This window comes from Hyperoodon ampullatus (genome assembly GCF_949752795.1).
Source record: "Hyperoodon ampullatus genome assembly, chromosome: 14".
NCBI classification, from domain to species: domain Eukaryota; kingdom Metazoa; phylum Chordata; class Mammalia; order Artiodactyla; family Ziphiidae; genus Hyperoodon; species Hyperoodon ampullatus.
The window spans coordinates 45555366-45575283 of record NC_136927.1 but is presented as its reverse complement, the minus strand read 5'-3'; the positions used below and the strand labels follow the sequence as shown (position 1 = coordinate 45575283).

The 19918-nt window shown below is 40.9% G+C and overlaps 1 pseudogene across 1 annotated transcript in view; it reads left to right on the top strand.

Annotated features, from left to right (window-relative positions):
• Positions 1-3835: 3835 nt before the first annotated feature.
• LOC307063062 (chromobox protein homolog 1-like) overlaps positions 3836-19918 on the top strand; it is a 46295-nt pseudogene continuing 30212 nt past the window's right edge. Inside the window, exon 1 of the transcript in view lies at positions 3836-4037. The product of the transcript in view is annotated as a chromobox protein homolog 1-like (transcript). The remainder of the gene's footprint in view (positions 4038-19918) is intronic.

Below are 19918 nucleotides of genomic sequence, written 5' to 3'. Positions count from 1 at the left end.
ACTCCTGTTTTTATACATCCTTCACAGATGGAGAATGTGAAGTTAAATAAGGGTCTGGGGGCAGGATTCCATTTCAGGGTCCAGAATTTAGTATAAATGTCTGCCTTAGGATATTAATATTTTATTTTTAGGACACTCATTCAGTAAGTGAAGTAGCAGACATAGGCTAACAAGTTCATTCACCCTCATTTGTGAAGACAAAAATTTTTAACTTCAGCTTTTTTGTGAAGTGGTTTAATAGTGTTGATCTTAAAAGAGCAAAAGAGCCACTCATTTTACCAGCAAGATTATGCCAGCCACTTTGGCCAATTATCAAGGTCCCTGGGCATTCCAAGCTTGATTCCCTGGAGGTTGAAGGAAACCGCCTCCCTGATATTTCTGAAAAGAACGCTACTATCAAAGGAACCAACAACTAAACCTCACCATGTGTTTGGTCAGGCTTTCCTCTTGCTCTTCGTACATCCTCTGCTTGACCAGCCCCTGCTTCCCCTATACCCTACTTGCTCCCAGCCCCAGCTAGTGATTGCTAATCCTTAGGCCAGAACGGCTCCACCTGCTGGTTTATTAAAGGGAAACATCTGCCCTTATGATGGTTATTAACGTGGGGGGCTGTGAGGGACGTGCCCCAGCTGTTCTCCGTAGTGGCTGCACCAATTTACATTCCCTGGCAAGAGTATGGCATCTAATAATTCCTGAACATAAGGGCCATTTTAAATTTGGTCCCCACTGGAAGTTAGGAAGCCTCACTCTTTCCATAGCATTCCAAAGTCATAAGCTACTCCAAAGGCATATCTACTGTCTGTAAAGATATTTACAGCTTTACCCTCGGCCAAAACGCAGGCCCAAGCAAGAGCGTACAGTTCAGCCTATTGGGCTGACGTAGCCCAAAGGTGCTGCTTTGATGGCTTCAAAAGAGTTACAAGAGCATACCCAGCATAATACTTACCATGTTCACCTTTTAAATAAGAACCATTGGTAAACCCACAAAAAGTCGGTGTTATCCAAAAGGAGTTTCCTATAAGTCATCATGGGGGTCAGGAGGTAATCTGTCAGAATCAGTCATGAGGAATATTGTCCACAGAGGAGGGAAGAAGAGTGGCAGTGTTAAGATTATTACAGCGAGAAAGAGCTGTGAGCAAAAGATTTCACAGGCCAAGGGCAGGGGGATTTATCAAGCTTTTCCAATTTCAAGAGTAGCCAGCTAGCCCAAGCTTAGTTTTGAGTTTGGGGATGCTCAGAACGCCATGAAACCTATTTGGATCTAAATGTAGCCCTTGTTTTGAGATCAGGTGCCCCAACTACGAAATCTGAGTTTGAACAAACTGCAATTTTCCCTTGGAGACTTTGTGTCCCTTAAAGGCTAAAAATTTTAACAGGTAAATGCTGTCCTGCAAAGAGGCCTGAGAAGGGAAGCAGAGAAGCAAGTTGTTTACCTATTGAAATAAACTAGAGGATCCAGGTAACTTTATATCATCCAAAGGTTCATTGGATTCACCTTGCAGGCTATTTTGATTGCTACTGAAATAGCACATAAAACGTTGACTGGCTTAAACTGGTTTTGCTTTCTTAAAACAGGTTGGTGATTAATCAGACCTGAAGTTGTTTTATAGAGACAGCACTGTGCATGTGCAAGATGGGAACCCATGTCTCCAGGATGAGCCCAGAACCAAATATCTTCAGTCTATGGAACTCAAAGACTAGAAATGTTGCCACCAGAGGGCTTTAAGAAGGGAGAGGTCCTAAAATAAGGAAAATCTGGCTTCCAGCAGCCTAAGTACCTTGATTATCATATATGTACTGATTTGAGGCTATCCAATCAACTTCTGCCAAGTCTGAAATTCCCCTAACCCCCTAACCCAGGATCAAGGAGACAGATTTGAGCCCTGCCTTCTATCTGCTTGCCGGTCAACCTCACAATAAAACTCTTTCTTTTTCAAAAGCCGGTACCATGGAATTGACTTCTATGCATGTCTGGCAGCAAGCCCTTGCTTGGTAACACTACTGTCAAATTCTAGAATTAGCTCCCCTTTTGGGGAGGAAGAAATTCCAGACAATATTTCTTTAAGAAATCTCCACCTAATAAATGAGTAGGGGTGGAGGAACAAAGGGGAAAAGTGTATCTCTTAGAGGAACTAAACAAAAGGGAACAGGTTTAGAGATAGGAACATGTTAAATTTATTAGAGACCCCCACTATTTGAACCGTTTTAGTACTCCCAGGCAAGGGATGTGAGTAATAGTGGGATTGAGCACTGAGAGACTAGCTCTGGTATCGATAAGGACAGAGAGAGATTCATCCCACTCCAAGCTGGTTAAGAGGAAGGACTGGGGAAAGCCCAGAGCCCCGTCACTGGGGATTAGGAGGGAACATGGTTTCCCATTCCATCCTGGTCCTTTTAACTAGAAGGGAAATATCCCAGTTCAGCCCATTAATAAACTGAGTTGAAGGCTACCCAAGTGCAATCAACATCCATAGAAAGGCCAGAATTTTCCTTAAAAATAATTGGGAACTGGCTGTAATAATCATGCACAGGCTCATTGTGTGTCTGGGTGCAAGGCTGAATCTTATTTCAATCAGTAGGTTTTGGGAAAGCCAGGTGAAATCATTTAAGTTTGCCCGAGCCTGATCCTATATCAAGGCAGAGGGTTAAGCTTTCATTTGCTGTTCTACAGATTTCTCAGGACTATCCCAGTGCGCCGTTTTCATCCAGTCTTGGGCTTGGCTTTCACCAGCAAGCATGTGAGCTCCATGGTCTAAGTCTGAGAAACCTGGTCGGTAAGTCTGAACAGGTACATTAAATTCCTCGGCAAATATATGGGGGATCCTTAGTTCTACTTTAGGAAAATCTTTGTGGCTTGTAGTTCAGCTTTAGTCCAGGGGATGGGGGCATTGAAAATTAGGGGCTTAGCATTAGAATCTTCAGAGGGTCTGATTTTAATGCGACAGGTTCTAATGGGTTCAGATGAGGAAGAAGTAGGGAGAGGTTTGGAGAAAAAGCAAAGTTCAGTGAGAGAATTCGAATGAGGAAAAAGAGGGTATGAAGGAGGTGGGGCTGGAGATAAAGAGGACGGGGAAGGGGAAAAGGAAGCTTCAAAGGTTTTTTTGTCTTCAGTTGTTTGTTCACATTGATTAATTTAGAAAAGGTATTTTGTAAAGAGGCAATTTTAGTATCCCGAATATGCTTAGAAGCCTCACGGTACCAGTTGAAACAGGCGTTTGAAACAGGCGTCCGGTTCAGTTTGTTGTATTTTAGAGCCTCGGTCTTCTAATTTGGTTCTAAGAGAAGCAAGTCTGGGGAGATCAAAAGTTCCCCATAGGGCTTCCCTGGTGGCGCAGTGGTTGAGAGTCCGCCTGCCGATGCGGGGGACGCGGGTTTGTGCCCTGGTCCGGGAAGATCCCACGTGCCGCGGAGCGGCTGGGCCCGTGAGCCATGGCCGCTGAGCCTGCGCGTCCGGAGCCCGTGCTCCGCAACGGGAGAGGCCACAACAGCGAGAGGCCCGCCTACCGCAAAACAAAAAAAAAAGGCCTTTAGTAGAGACTTTTGTCCGAAGATGAGAACTCCATCTTTTTTTTTTTTTGCGTTATGCGGGCCTCTCACTGTTGTGGCCTCTCCCCTTGAGGAGCACGGGCTCCGGACGCGCAGGCTCAGCGGCCATGGCTCACGGGCCCAGCCGCTCCGCGGCACGTGGGATCTTCGCGGACCGGGGCACAAACCCGCGTCCCCCGCATCGGCAGGCGGACTCTCAACCACTGCGCCACCAGGGAAGCCCTGAAGGCTTGTTTTGTAGTCATTTTTACCTTGATGTGATTGTCATTATCAAGGCCACTTGCATATCATGGAATCAGGCCCAGGGCTGGATGAGCCATCCCATAATAACCAGACAGCAGGTACCAGGTACTATTTTCTCAGCATCCACTGCGTGCCGGGCACAGGCCTGAGAACTTCGCACACCATCTCATTTAACCATGGCAACCCTTTGGAGGTAGTTTATAGTGTCATCCCCACTCTGCAAATGAGGAATTCAAGTAAGCTTGAGGGTAAGTAATTCCTTCAGGAAGCAACTGTGCAGGATCAAATGGTGATGTCTGATTTGTGGTCCATAAATTATTGGATCGTGATTGTGATGACTATAACAGCTGAGTTCTTTGCCTTGCTTTACTTGTCACTAAATGATGATGGAGCCCCCAGCTTTGGGGCTCGCAGCCTGGATTGGAGTCTTTGCTCACCCCGCCTACCAGCGATGTGATGCAGGACAAGTCTCCCAGCCTCTGTAAGCTTCGGTTTCCTCACTGACAAAATGGCAACGATGGTCATAATTTGTAACACACTAGGGCTGTTGTGAGGATCACAATTAAATGATACATATAAAGCACGTGCACAGTCCTGGCACATAGTAAGCAATCAATGAATGGTGATTATTATGATTCTTACTCATTATCATGATTTTATTCAGCCCAAATTTGAGAAATAAGCACTCATCCTCTGTTTTAAAAAATTTATTAAAGTACAGTCGATTTACAATGTTGTGTTAATTTCTGCTGTACAGCAAAGTGACTCAGTTATTCATATATATACATTCTTTTCCGTTATGGTTTATCCCAGGACATTGAATATAGTTCCCTGTGCTCTACAGTAGGACCTTGTTGTTTATCCATTCTGTGTATAATAGTTCACACCTGCTAATCCCAAATTCCCAATCCAACCCTCCCCCACTCCCCCTCCCCCCCAACCTTGGCAACCACAAGTCTGTTCTGTTTGTGAGTCTGTTTGTTTGTAGATAAGTTCATTTGTGTCATATTTTAGATTCCACATATAAGTGATATATATTTGTCTTTCTAACTTCACTTGGTATGATAATCTCTGTTCCATCCATGTTGCTGCGAATGGTATTATTTCATTCTTTTTTATGGCTCAGTAGTATTCCATTGTATATGTACCACATATTCTTTCATTCATCTGTTGATGGACATTTAGGTTGTTTCCATGTCTCGGCTATTGTGAATAGTGCTGCTATGAACATAGTGGTGCATGTATCTTTTTGAATTATAGTTTTCTCCAGATATATGCCCAGGAGTGGGATTGCTGGATCATATGGCAACTATTTTTAGTTTTTTGAGGAACCTCCATACTGTTTTCTATAGTGGCTGCACCAGCACTCATGCTCATAATCTAAATAGGTGTGATCCTTATTTATTTGACAAATCTGAGCCTATATTTTGATTCAGTTCAATGAGTATTTACTAGGCATCTACTAAGTGCTTAGCATGGTGAAGAATTTTTAGAAGGCATGCAGGCCTTTCTCACAAGAGTCTGATGCCTGAGAAAAGACAAGGTTTATACCACAAAAAAAACAATGCCTAGCAAAGAGAGGGCATCCTGTGATATATTTAAAAGTATGAAACTGGACAGAATCTAAGCCAAAAATAGGGTGCAGAAAATAAGGAGAGAAAATGAAGACTTTTAGGAGGAGATGGTAGTTAAGAAACAAGAACAGGTAGAATTAAGGCTGAGGGGAAGGTGAGGAGGATGTTTAGCTGCAGCACTGGACCCCTTCCTGGCCATCAGGAATGACCCCTTGGGCCTCTGTCCCTAAGTTTCACAAAGCACAGGAGACCCACCCAACACATGGTGGTCCTGAAGGTATTTACTCTGAGGCAGCAGCTCCACCTGGGTGAGAAAGCCAGGCTCATGAAGGCTAGTTGCCATTCAGTAAAGGAAGAAAAGCTGCATGCAATACTAGTGCCTGTGGGGGACTTCTGCTGATAGGCAACGGGCCTGAGGGTGCATCCTTCATCCAGGAGGTAGGCTTGCTCGGAGGGCCAGAAATCAGAGTACTGGACAGAACCAAACAGACGCAGGCCAGGCTGGTCTCCTAGGACTGTCCTCTGTTTCCTAAGTTATCTCAGAGCCGTCTCCTTGAGCAGCTCCCAGAGCAAGTGCCTTCAAACCTTTTAAACCACAACCCCAATAAGAAGCACATTTTACATAATGACCTAACACATACGTGCATGTAAGTGAAATGGAAATAGGAGTTTCATGAATTGAATGCATGTGATACACTTCGATCTTTTCTATCCTGCTGAATGTTTTTATTCATTTTTAAATTGAAGTAACACTGGTTTATAACATTATGTAACTTTCATGTGTACAGCATTACATTTCTACTCCTGTATACCCTACCATGTTCTCACTACCAAGTGTTTAGTTTCCACCCATCACCATACAGTTGATCCCCTTTCCCTATTCACCCTCCCCTGTGTTCCTTCCCCTCTGACAACCACTATTTTGTTCTCTGTATCTACATGTTTGTTTGGTTTGGTTCGTTCATTTATCTTGTTTATTTTTTTATATTGCATATATGAGTGAAATCCTGTAGCATTTGTTTTTTCTGTCTGACTTATTTCACTTAGTATAATAACAAGTTCCACCATGTTGTTGCAAATGGAAAGATTTCATCTTTTTATGGCTGAGTAGTATTCCATTGTGTTTGTGTGTGTGTGTACACATATATATACCACATCTTCTTTATCTATTTACCTGTTGATAGGCACTTAGATTGTTACCATATCTTGGCTATAGTAAATAAGGCCTCCATGAGTATAGAAGTGCATGTATCTTTTCAAGTTAGTGTTCACATATTCTTTGGCTAATACCCAGAAGTGGGACAGCTGGATCATATGGTGGTTCTATTCTGAATTTTTTGAGGAATCTCCATACTGTTTTCCATACTGGCTGCACCAATTTACATCCCCACCAACACTGCACAAGGATTCCCTTTTCTCCACATCTTCACCAATACTTATTTCCTGACTTTTTAATAATAGCCATTCTAACAGGCATGAGGTGGTATCTCAGTGGGGTTTTGATTTGCATTTCCCTAATAGTGATGTTGAACATCGTTTCATGTGCCTGTTGGCCATATGTATGTCTTCGCTGGGAAAATGTCTATCAGCTCCCCTGCCCATTTTTTAATCAAGTTGTTTGTTTTTTGTTATTGTTCAGTTGTATGAGTTCTTTATATATTTTGGATATTAACCCCTCATTGGATATATCATTTGCAAATATCTTCTCTCATTCCGTAGGTTGTCTTCCATTTTGTTGATGGTTTCCTTTGCTGTGCAGAGCTTTTTAATTTCATGTAGTCCTGATTGTTTATTTTTGCTCTTGATTCCCTTGCCTGAGGAGACATATCTAAAAAAGATATTGCTAAGACCTATGTCACAGCGTATTGCCTATGTTTTCTTCTGGGTGTTTTATGGTTTCAGGTCTTACATTCAAGTCTTTAATCCATTTTGAGTTGATTTTTGTGTATGGTGTGAGATAGTGGTTTAGTCTTATTTTTTGCACGTGACTGTCCAGGTTTCCCCACACCATTTATTGAAGGGACTATCCTTTCTCCATTGTATGTTCTTTGCTCCTTTGTCAAATATTAGTGTCTAAATGTGCATGGGTTTATTTCTGGGTTCTCAACTGTATTCTATTGATCTATGTATCTGTTTTTCTGCCAATACCATGCTGTTTTGATTCCTGTGTGTTTGTAATACAGTTTGAAATCAGGGAGTGTGATTCTTCCAGCTTTGTTCTTTTTTTTCAGGATTGCTTTGGCTATTCAGGGTTTTTTGTTGTTCCACATACATTTTAGAATTTTTTTGTTCTACTTCTGTGAAAAATGTCCTTGGGATATTGATAGGGAATGCACTGAATGTGTAGATTATATAAATGTTCTTATCACCTAAGACAATGTTAATTCTTCTAATCCAAGAGCACAAATATCTTTCCATTTATTTGTGTCTTTAATTTCTTTTAATAATGTCTTATACTTTTCAGTGTACAGGTCTTTCATCTCCTTTTTTGCAATTGTAAATGGGATTGTTTTCTTAATTTCTCTTTCTTTTAGCTCATTGGTAATGTATAGAAGTGCAGTAGATTTTTATATGTTGATTTTACTGTATTTATTATTTCTAATAGATTTTTGGTGGAGTCTTTAGGGCTTTCTATATATAAAATCATGTCATCCTCAAACAGTGATGGTTTTACTACTTCTTTTCCAATTTGGATGTCTTTTTTTTTAATACTAATTGCTGTGGGTAGTACTTCCAATACTAAGTTGAGTAAGAGTGGCAAGAGTGAGCATATTATTCTTCTTCCTGATTTTAGAGGAATAGCTTTCAGTTTTTCACCATTGAGTTAGCTGTGGGTTTATCACATATGGCCTTTATTACATTGACATACATTCCTTCTATACTCACTTTATTGAGAGTTTTTAATCATAACTTGGCATTGAATCTTGTCAGATGCTTTGTCTGCATCTGAGATGCATATGAGATTATCATGTGGTTTTTATCCTTCATTTTGTTAATGTGCTGTATCATGTTGATTGATTTGCAGGTGTTGAACTATCCTTGCATCTCTGGGGTAAATACCACTTGATTATGGTGTGTGATCCTTTTAATGTATTGTTGTATTTGGTTTGCTAATATTTTGTTGAGGATTTTTGTATCTGTGTCTATCAGAGATACTGGCCTGTAATTTTCTTTTTTGTGTGTTGTCCTTGTCCGGTTTTGGCTTCATAAAATAAGTTAGGAAGTGTTCCCTTCTCTTCAGTTTTTTGGAAGAGTTTGAGAAAGGTAGGTATTAAATCTTCTTGGAATTCACCTGTGAAGCTATCTTGTCCTGGACTTTTGTTTTGGGGGAGATTTTTGTTTACTGTTTCAATCTTTGTACTAGTGATTAGTCTATTCAGATTTTCTATTTATTCATGAGTCAGTCTCGGGAAATTGTATTATTCTAAGAATTTGTCCATTTCTTCTAGGTTGTACAATTTCTTTGGCTTATAACTGTTCATAATATTATAATCCTTTATATTTCTGTGCTATTCATTGTTATTTCTCCTCTTTTGTTTCTGATTTTATTTATTACAGAATTCTCTCTTTTGTTTAGTGAGGCTAGCTAAAAGTTTGTTAATTTTGTTTATCTTTTTTTTAAAAATAGCTCTTAGTTTCATTGATCTTTTCTATTGTCTTTTTAGCTTCTATTTCATTCCTCTTTTTTTAATAGATCTTTATTGGAGTATAATTGCTTCACAATACTGTGTTAGTTTCTGTTGTACACCAGAGTGAATCAGCCATATGCATACATATGTCCCCATATCCCCTCCCTCTTGAGCCTCCCTCTCATCCTCCCTATCCCACCCCCCTAGGTCATCACAAAGCACTGAGCTGATCTCCCTGTGCTATGCTACTGCTTCTCACTAGCAAACTATTTTACATTTGGTAGTGTATATATGTCGATGCTACTCTCACTTCACCCCAGCTTCCCGTTCCCACCCTGTGTCCTCAAGTCCATTCTCTATGTCTACATCCTTATGCCTGCCCTGAAACTAGGTTCATCAGTTCATCACCATTTTTTTTTTAGATTCCCTATATATGCGTTAGCATACGGTATTTGTTTTTCTCTTTCTGACTTACTTCACTCTGCATGACAGTCTCTAGGTCCATCCACCTCACTACAAATAACTCAGTTTCATTTCTTTTTATGGCTGAGTAATATTCCATTGTATATATGTGCCACATCTTCTTTATCCATTCATCTGTTGATGGACATTTAGGTTGGTTCCATGTCCTTGCTATTGTAAATAGTGCTGCAGTGAACATTGTGGTACATGTCTCTTTTTGAATGATGGTTTTCTCAGGGTATATTTCATTTATTTCTTTTCTTATCTTTATTATTTCCTTCTGTCTACTGACTTTGGATTTCATTTGTTCTTATTTCTCTAGTCCTTTAGATAAGTTTAGATCGTTTCTTTTTAATATTTATTTATTTATTTGGTTGTGCCCAGTCTTAGTTGAGGAACGCAGGCTCCATAGTTGTGGCATACACACTCTTATTTGCAGCAGGCATGTGGGATCTAGTTCCCTGACCAGGGATTGAACCTAGGCCCCCTCCACTGGGAATGTGGAGTCTTATCCACTGCGCCACCAGGGAAGGCCCAAGGTTAGATTATTTATTTGAGATTTTTCTTGTTTCTTGAGGTAGACCTGTACTGCTATAAATTTCCCTCTGAGTACTGCTTTTGCTGCATCCCATAGATTTTGGTGTGTTGTAATTTTATTTGTATTTGGGTAATTTTTTATTTCCCCTTTGATTTATTCATTGACCCAATAGTTGTTTTATAGCATGTTGTTCAGCCTCCACATATTTATAATTTTTCCACCTTTCTTCTTGTAGTTGATTTCTAGTTTCATACCATTGTGATTGGAAAAGATGCTTAGTATGATTTCAATCTTCTTAAACTTACTGAAACTTGTTTTGTGTCCCAACATATAGTCTATCCTTGAGAAAGTTCCTTGTTGACTTTCTGTCTGGGCAATCTATCCATTGATGTAAATGGGGTATTAAAGTCCTCTAATATTTTTGTGTTGCTGTCAATTTCTCCCTTTAGGTCTATTAAGCACTTTTTTATATGTTTTGGTATCCCTATGTTAGATACATATATATTAATTACTGTTATGTCTTCTTGATGAATTGTCCCCTTTATCATTATATATTATCTATGTTTGTCTCTTGTTACCTTTTTTGGCTTTAAGTGTATTTTGTCTGATGTAAGTATGGCTACACCCACTTTCTTTGGGCTTCCATTTCCTTGAAGTTTCATCTTCCATCCCTTTGCTTTTAGCCTGTGTTTCTCTTTTTAAAATTTTATTTATTTATTTATTTATTTATTTTTGGCTGTGTTAGGTCTTCGTTGCTGCACGCGGGCTTTCTCTAGTTGCGGCGAGCGAGGGCTACTCTTTGTTGCAGTGTGTGGGCTTCTTATTGCAGTGGCTTCATCATTGTGGAGCACAGGCTCTAGGCCTGTGGGCTTCAGTAGTTGCAGCATGTGGGCTCAGTAGTTGTGGCTCACAGGCTCTAGAGCACAGGCTCAGTAGTTGTGGCACACAAGCTTAGTTGCTCCACGGCATGTGGGATCTTCCCGGGCCAGGGATCGAACCCGTGTTCCCTGCATTGGCAGGCAGATTCTCAATCACTGCGCCACTGGGGAAGCCCGAGCCTGTGTTTCTCTTTAGAGCTGAGGTTAGTCTCCTGGAGGCAGCATATAGTTGCATTTTGTTTTTCAATCCATCCAGCCACTCTGTGTCTTTTGATTGGTGAATTCAATCCATTTACATTTCAGGCGATTATTGATAGACAAGGACTTAGTACTACCATTTTATCTTTTCTGGTTGCTGTGCACCTTCGCAGTTGCCTTTTCATTGTGTTTCTCTCTGCCATTTTGGTTTGGTGGGTTTTTTATGATGTTTTCTCAGTTTCTTCTTTTTTAGTGCTTTGTGTCTCTTCTCTTACTTATATTTTGTGGCTACCATGGGATTTTTATAAAATGTCTCATAAATAAAATAGTTCTTTTTCTGCTGATAACATCTTATGTTCATTTACCTATATAGGTTCTGTCCTTTCCTTTTTCCCTTTTGTGTTTTTCTTGTCTCAAATTATCCCTTTTTATTCTGTGAATATGTTACCAAACTGAAGTAGCTATAGTTATTTTTCTACTTCCCCCTTTTAACCTTTATGCTATAATATAGTGTTTAAAAACCAATTCTGATACAGAGTTGCAATTTTCTGATTGTCTATTTATCACCTTAATCAATGTTTTGTGTAGTTTTGCCTTTTTGTTTCTGGTAGAATTTCGTCTAACGTTTCTTGTAAGACAGGTCTAATGTTGTTGAATTCTCTAAGCTTTTGTTTGTCTGGAAAAGTCTTTCTTTCTCCTCCACATGTGAATAATAACTTTGCTGGATAGGGTATTCTTGGGTGGCTGTTTTCATCTTTCAGTATTCTGAGAATGTCATTCCATTCCCTCCAGGCCTGCAGAGTTTCTGCTGACAAATCTGCTCATAGCCTAATAGGAGTTCCTTTGTAGGTTACCATTCTTTTTTCCTTGGTTGCCTTGAAAATTCTTTGTCATTGAATTTTGACAATTTTAATGTAATGTGTCTTGTAAAAGGCCTTTTCGCATTGAGGTTATTAGGTGTTCTCTTAGCTTCATGAACTTATATATCCAGTTCCTTCCCTAGGTTTGGGAAGTTCTCAGCTATTATTTCTTTAAATAAACTCTGATCCCTTCTCCCTCTCTTCTCCTTCTGGGACACCCATTACCCTAATGTTGCCCTTCCTAAAAGAATTGAATATCTCTCATAGAATTTCCTCATTTTTTAATATCTTATTTCTCTTTCCTCTTCTACTTATATCATTTCTAGATTTCTATCTTTGAGCCCACTAATTCTCTCTTCCATATGGTCTGCTCTATTTCCAATGCTTTCTGATGCATTCTTCATCTCATTTACTGAGTTCTTCAGCTCCTAAATTTCTGTTTGGTTCTTTTAAGAATTTCACTCTCCTGGGTAAAGTATTCCTTCTGTTCATTAGTGTTATTTCTGAGCTCATTGCACTGCCTTTCTGAGTTTCTTGTATCTTATTGAGTTTATTCCTGGCAGTTATTTTGAATTTTAGATCACAATATTCCATCAGTTTAAGATTGGTTTTTTGGAGAATTGTAAGTTTCATTTTGTGGCACGGTGTTACTGTGGTTCTTCATGGTGTTTGATGAGCTGTCCCTCTGCTGGTGCGTTTGAAATAACAAAAGCATTTTTATTTGACTCTAAAGAATCATCCGGTAAAAATTTAGAGGCCATTCTTTTGTTTCTCAGTAGGTGGCGCTATAGCACAAGTTTTTGGTTTCTCTTACCTGAGCTGCTTCTATTCATATTTGCGAGTTTGCACTTTCCACAGCCTCTGTCAGAGGTGTTGTCCTGTGCCCTTGCTGTTGCTTCTTGTGCCTCTGGGGTCTTAGGTACCTAGCTGCTCTCAGTGACTCTGGCATCACTGCCTAGGGCACTTGGATAGTGAGCTCTTTTTGCCATGACTGAGATCCCCTGATTCACAGGCTCTTCTGCTGCTGCTGGGGGGGTGTGAGGGTGAGGAGGTAGCCAGGATAGTGGGGGCACCTCTGCTGTGTCCAGTGTTGTAAGGTTTGTAGGTTCCACCACTGTGGGGCATGGGAGTCGGGGCCAGAGTTGTGGGCACCTCAGCAGCTGGAAGAATGGGTTCCAGGTTCCACTGCCACTGCTTCCTAGTTACCTGTGGCCACAGGTGCCTTGCTGCCTGAAGGCTGGAGTCATGTGCACCGCCTCCCCTGATGCTACCAGATTCTCTGGTGCTGTAGGCTTAGCCATCCTAGCCAGAAGGCCAGGGCTGCAGACACCACCTCCAGGTTCCCTGGTTCCACATCCTCTATGTGTTCCAGTCCACCCACCTTTAGACGTACAGACGTGTGGAATTCTCTGGAACCTTGTTGGGCAGAGGTATCTTTGTTGAGTTGTAGATGTTCTACTGGGTGTAGAGTGAAAGGGAGAGACAGAGGGAGTGTTTCAATCTGCCATGCTGCTGATGTCACTCTGCCACCATTCTACATTTTGCCTCTATGGTTTTGACTATTCTAAGCTCTGCACACAAGTGGAATCATGTAGTATTTGTCTTTTTGGGACTGGCATATTTTCCTTAGCAAAATGCCCTCAAGGTTCATCCACTTTGTAGTATATGACATAATTTCCTTCTTTTTAGATGATGGATATTTCATTGTATTATATGCCACACTTGGGTTGCTTCCACAGATTTCCCGGTCCCAGAGTCCCAATGCACAGCAGCATATAAAGGTTCAGAGACATCCAGGAGATAGGAAACCGTGTTTATAAATTTTAAACATATGTCTGTATATAGGCAGAGACAAGGACTCCTCCTCCTCCTCTTTTTTTTTTTTTGCGGTACGCGGGCCTTTCACTGTTGTGGCCTCTCCCGCTGTGGAGCACAGGCTCCGGATGCGCAGGCTCAGCGGCCATGGCTCATGGGCCTAGCTGCTCCGCGGCATGTGGGATCTTCCCAGACCGGGGCACGAACCCGTGTCCCTTGCATCAGCAGGCAGACTCTCAACCACTGCGCCACCACGGAAGCCCTCCTCCTCCTCTTTGACTTCTTCCTCCTTCTCCTTACTTTTTAAACATACCTACTTAAAACATTGCCCCGCCCTGCTCTTTTTTTGTGTGGTAAAAAAACACATAACATAAATTTACCCTCTTAATTTTTAAGTGTATTGTATAGTATTGTTAACTATATGCACATTGTTATACAACAGATCCCAATAATTTTTTTCATCTTGCGTGACTGAAACTATTGTAAACAGTGCTGCAGTGAACATAGGGGTGCATATATCTTTTCAAATTAGTGCTTTAGAATTCTTTGGATAAATACCCACAAGTGTGATAGCTGGATCACATGGTAGTTCTTTTCTTAATTTTTTGATGAATCTCCATGCTGTTTCCATAGTAGTAACACCGAATCACGTTCCCACCAACACTGCAGGAGGGGCTCCCTTTTCTCCACATCCTCACCAACGCTTGTTATTTCTTGCTTATTTGATAATAGCCATTCTAACGGGCATGAGGTGATCGCTAATTGGGGTTTTGATTTGCACCTGCCTAATAATTAGTGATGTTGAACATCGTTTCCTGTGTAGGAGAAGCGACAGGATTCAAGGGAGGATGGAGACATAGTCTTGGAACAAATAGGAATCTGGCATCTTTGGGGGGGACAGTCAATAGTAGGAACTGCTCAACAGTCCTGCCTTGGAGCTACTGCCAGAGTGGCTTTAGCGGTTTTTCTGCCCTGTGTCACTGCCTTCGAGATGTGCGGTCCCATGACAGATATACTGACCAGCTACATGTAGATCACATGTCAAGCCCTTGGCTGGGAGAGGGGAGAGAAAGTGACCAGTGAAGGGACCACATGGGTTTCTATAGCAGAATGGCAGGTGACTTGGATTTGCCATCCCAGCAAGACGACACACAGTGGCAGAGAGGCATTCCTCTTTGGGAAATGACACTTTCTCCACATGAGCATTATACAGCATTCATCAGCAAAATATCTTTGTGTGCCTACAAGGGATATGGTAGAAAACAAAACCAAGAGAGTCCCTGCCGTCGTAGAAAGAAGACACAAAATAAACGAGTGTGGTGGTGGTCTTAGAACATGGCCCCAGTTCTCTGGCGCTCCTCTCAGGGAGAGGTGGAGTTGATAACTCTCCGCCCTGAGTCTGGGCAGGGCTGGGGTTGCTTCAGCCAATAGAGAACAGCACAAGTGACCTCCCAGACTAGCTCATAAAAGGTCATGTCTCTCGGAACACTTGCTCTTCTGACTCCTCTTGCGGACGCACCTGTAAATGCGCTCAGAAGCGCAAACCAGGTGGAAAGGCCACATGGTGGCACTGTACTCAGTCCCAGGTGAGCATCGTCTTCCAATGAGCACAGCGCAGGAATCCAGACACGTGATTCTAGCCCCCAGCCATCGAGGTCACCCCCGACATCGTGGCACAGAGACAATTCATCCTTGCTGTGCCCTGTCCAAATTCTGACCCACAGAATTCGTGAGCACCGCAAAATGGCTATTGCCTCACCACATTTGGGATGGTTTGTTATGTAGCAGTATATATTCAGAACAAGCAAATATATAACGTTAGAGTTATGCAACGGCAGTGTTATAAAGAAAAGAAAAGCAGGGGAGGGGAAGTGCTGACGAGGAAAGTGGCAAATGAAGTGACTTCAACCAAAGCTGTTAAGGAAGAAAAAAAGCGAACCAGGACGAGGGGCAGAGCAAGAACTGAGAACCGTGACTTGCGCCCAGGAGGGTGTAAAGCTGCCGAGCGCTGCTTGCCTCGGGCTCACAGCTTCCCAGGGTGGCCCCTTCCCACCGGCCTGAGCGCAGAGAACCACACGTTGTGGCTCCTAAATTCAGGCCAGCTGCTTCTCTGGGGGAACTCAACCAAATTTTTATAATTGATTTTTGTTTAATCCTGGGTAATTTAAGGGATCTTTACGAGCCCTTTTGACCAAAGGCAATATTCCTACCCACTTTTTAATTTACTTTTTTGCACAGGGTATAAAATTTGAAAGGTACAAAAGCTCCAGAGCAAAAAGTCTCCCTTCCACTCCTCTCCCCATCCCACCCAGTTACCCTCCCGTTGAGGCAACTCTCTTACCAATTTTGGGGGGGGGGGGGCGTCTTTCTAGAAGTGGTCTCAGCATTTACAGTCAAGCAATAGCAAACAATACCCATCATTCTACGACTTGATTTTTTTTCACTTATGTCTCAGAGTTTTCTCCAGATCATTCCATAGACATGTTTCTCATTCTTTAACACTTTTTCTTTTTTGCGTTGGAATAATTTTAGTTTTACAGAAAAATTGCAAAGACAGTATACAGTTCCTATACACCCTTCACCCAGCTTCCCCTGATATTAACATCTAACAACTGTGGCACATTTGTCAAAACTAAGAAGTTGTCATTAGTACAATACTATTAATGAAATGACATAATTTATTCCAGTTTCACCAGTTTGTCCACTGATAGTCTCTTTCTGTTCTGGAACCCAGCCCAGGGTACCCATAACACCTAATCATCGTGTCCCCTTAGTCTTTTCCAATCTGTGACAATTTCTCATTCTATTTGTATTTTTAGGACCTTAACACTTTTGAAGAATACTGGCTAAGTATTTTATAGAATGTCCTTCCATTTTTCTGATATTTTCTCGTGATTAGAATGGGGTTGTAGGTTTCTGGAAAGAATATTCAGAGTGAAGTACCCTTTTCAATGCATCCTATTAGGGCCTTAACAGCATGACATTAATGGTGATATAACTTTAATCAGTAGGTTAACATTGCATCTGCCAGGTTTCTCCACTGTAAAGTTATTATTTTTTCCTTTCTGAGCTCTATTCCTTGGAAGTGGGTCACTCAGTCCAGATCACACACAAGGGGAAAGGAATTAAGCTCCATCTCCCAGAAGGGGGCAGGGATAATTTACACATATTATTTGGAATTCTGTGTGGAAGATTGGTCCCTTCTCCCCCATTTATTCATCATTCAGTCATGTTTTAAAAATTGAAATATAATTGATTTACAATATTAGTTTCAGATGTACAACATAGTGATTCAGAACATTTATAGTTTATACTCCACTTAAAGTTCTTATAAAATGTTGGCTGTATTCCCTGTTCTGTACATTACATCTTTGTAGCTTATTTTTCTTCTATACAGTAGTTTGTGCCTCTTAATCCTCTAAACCCCTTCCCTCTCCCCACTGGTAACCACTAGTTTGTTCTCTGTATCTGTGAGTCTGTTTCTGGTTTGTTCATATTCATTCATCAGTTTTGTTTTTTTAGATTCCAAATATAACTGGTAACATACAGAATTTGTCTTTCTCTGTCTGACTTATTTCACTAAGTATAATACCCTCCAGGTCCATCTATGCTGTTGTAATGGCAAATTTTCGTTTTTTTTTATCGCTGTGTAATATCCTATTGTGTGTGTGTATATGTGTGTATGTGTGTATGTGTATATATGTCACATCTTCTTCATTTGTTGGTAGACACTTAGGTTGCTTCCATTTCTTGGCTATTGTAAATAATGGTGTTATGAACATTGGGGTGCATGTATCTTCTCGAATTAGTGTTTTCCTTTTCTTCAAATATATGCCCAGCAGTGGGATTGCTGGATCATATGGTAGTTCTATTTTTAGTTTTTTGAGGAACCTCCATACTGCTTTCAACAGTGGTTGCACCAATTTACATTCCTACCAATAGTGTACAAGGGTTCCCTTTTCCCACATCCTCACCAACATTTCTTATTTATGATCTTTTTGATGATAGCCATTCTGATGGGTGTGAGGTGATATCTCATTGTGAGTTTGATTTGCATTTCTCTGGTGATTAGCAATATTGAGCATATTTTCAGGTGTCGGCCATCTGTATGTCTTCTTTGGGAAAATGTCTATTCAGGTCTTCTGCCCATTTTTAAAATCAGGTTGTTTTTTTGTTTGATACTGAGTTAAATAAATTGTTTATATATTTTGGATGTTAACCCCTTATCAGTCGTATCATTTACAAATATTTTCTCTCATTCAGTAGGCTGTCTTTTTGTATTGTCGAGAGTTTCCTTTGCTGTGCAAAAGCTTTTAAGTTTAATTAGGTCCCATTTGTTTATTTTTGCTTTTGTTTCTTTTGCCTTAGGAGACAGATCTAAAAAAATATTGCTACGATTTATGTCAAAGAGTATTCTGCCTACATTTTCTTCTAGGAGTTTTATGGTTTCCAGTCTTAAGTTTAGGTCTTTAATCCATTTTGAGTTTATTTTTGTATATGGTGTGAGAAAATGTTCGAATTTCATTGATTTACATGTACCTGTCCAGTTTTCCCAGCACGATTTATTGCAGAGACTGTCTTTTCCCCATTGTATATTTTTGCCTCCTTTGTCATAGATCAATTAGCTATAAGTGTGTGAGTTTGTATCTGGGCTGTCTATTCTATTCCATTGATCTGTGTGTCTGTTTTTGTGCCAGTACTTTACTGTTTTGATTACTGTAGCTTTGTAGTATAGTTTGAAGTCAGGGAGTGTTATACCAACAGCTCTGTTCTTTCTCAAGATTGCTTTGCCTATTTGGGGTCTTTTGTGTTTCCGTACAAATTTTAGAATTATTTATTCTAGTTCTGTGAAATATACCATTGGTATTTTGATAGAGATTGCATTGAATCTGTAGATTGCCGTGGGCGGTATGATCATTTTAACAATATTGATTATTCCAGTCCATGAACACATTATACTTTTCCATCTGTGTGTGTCATCTTCAATTTCAGTCTTATAGTGTAACATCCTGACAATGCTCCAAGTGTGCTTGAAAAGAATGTGTAATCTGCTGCTACCGTGTGGAGTTAACTGAATAAACATCAGGTTCAATTTTTTTTTCTTTTTTTTCCTCAGTACGCGGGCCTCTCACTGTTGTGGCCTCTTCCATTGCGGAGCACAGGCTCTGGACGCACAGGCTCAGCAGCCATGGCTCACGGGCCCAGCCGCTCCGCGGCATGTGGGATCTTCCCGGACTGGGGCACGAACCCGTGTCCCCTGCATCGGCAGGTGGACTCTCAACCACTGCACCACCAGGGAAGCCCCAGGTTCAATTTTTGATAGTGTTTTTCAACTCTTCTATTCCTTATTGATTTTATGTCCAGTTATCCTAATAATTTGTGAGAGAGTGGTATGGAAATTTCCAATTTTTTTTTTTTTTTTTTTTTTTTTTTGCGGTACGCGGGCCTCTCACCGTTGTGGCCTCTCCCGTCGCAGAGCACAGGCTCCAGATGCACAGACTCAGCAGCCATGGCTCAGAGGCCTAGCCACTCTGCAGCATGTGGGATCTTCCCAGACCGGGGCACGAACCCGTGTCCCCTGCATCGGCAGGCAGACTCTAAACCACTGCACCACCAGGGAAGCCCCCAAGTATAATTTTTGAATGAACTGTCTTTTTCTCCATGTAGCTGTTCAGTTTTCCCAGGACCACATATTGAAGAGAATGTCTTTCCCCCATTGTGTATTCTTGTATCCTTTTTTATGGATAAATTGGCCGTAAGTGCATGGGTTTATTTCTGGGCTCTCTATCATGTTCCATCGATCTATGTTTCTGTTTTTGTGCCAGTACTATACTGTTCTGATTACTGTAGGTTTGCAGTACAGTCTGAAGTCAGAGAGAGTGATACCTCCAGCTTTGTTTGTTTTCCTTCAAGATTGCTTTGACCTATTTGTGATCTTTTATGGTTCCATATAAATTTTAGGATTATTTGTTCTAGGCCTGTGAAAAATGTCATGGGTATTTTGATAGGAATTGCATTAAATCTGTAGATTGCTTTGGGTAGTAAGGACACTTTAACAATATTAATTCTTCCAGTCTATGATCACAGGACATCCTTTCCATTTCATGTCATCTTTCAGTTTCCTTCATCAATGTTTTATAGTTTTCAGAGTATAGGTCTTTCACCTTGTTAGTTA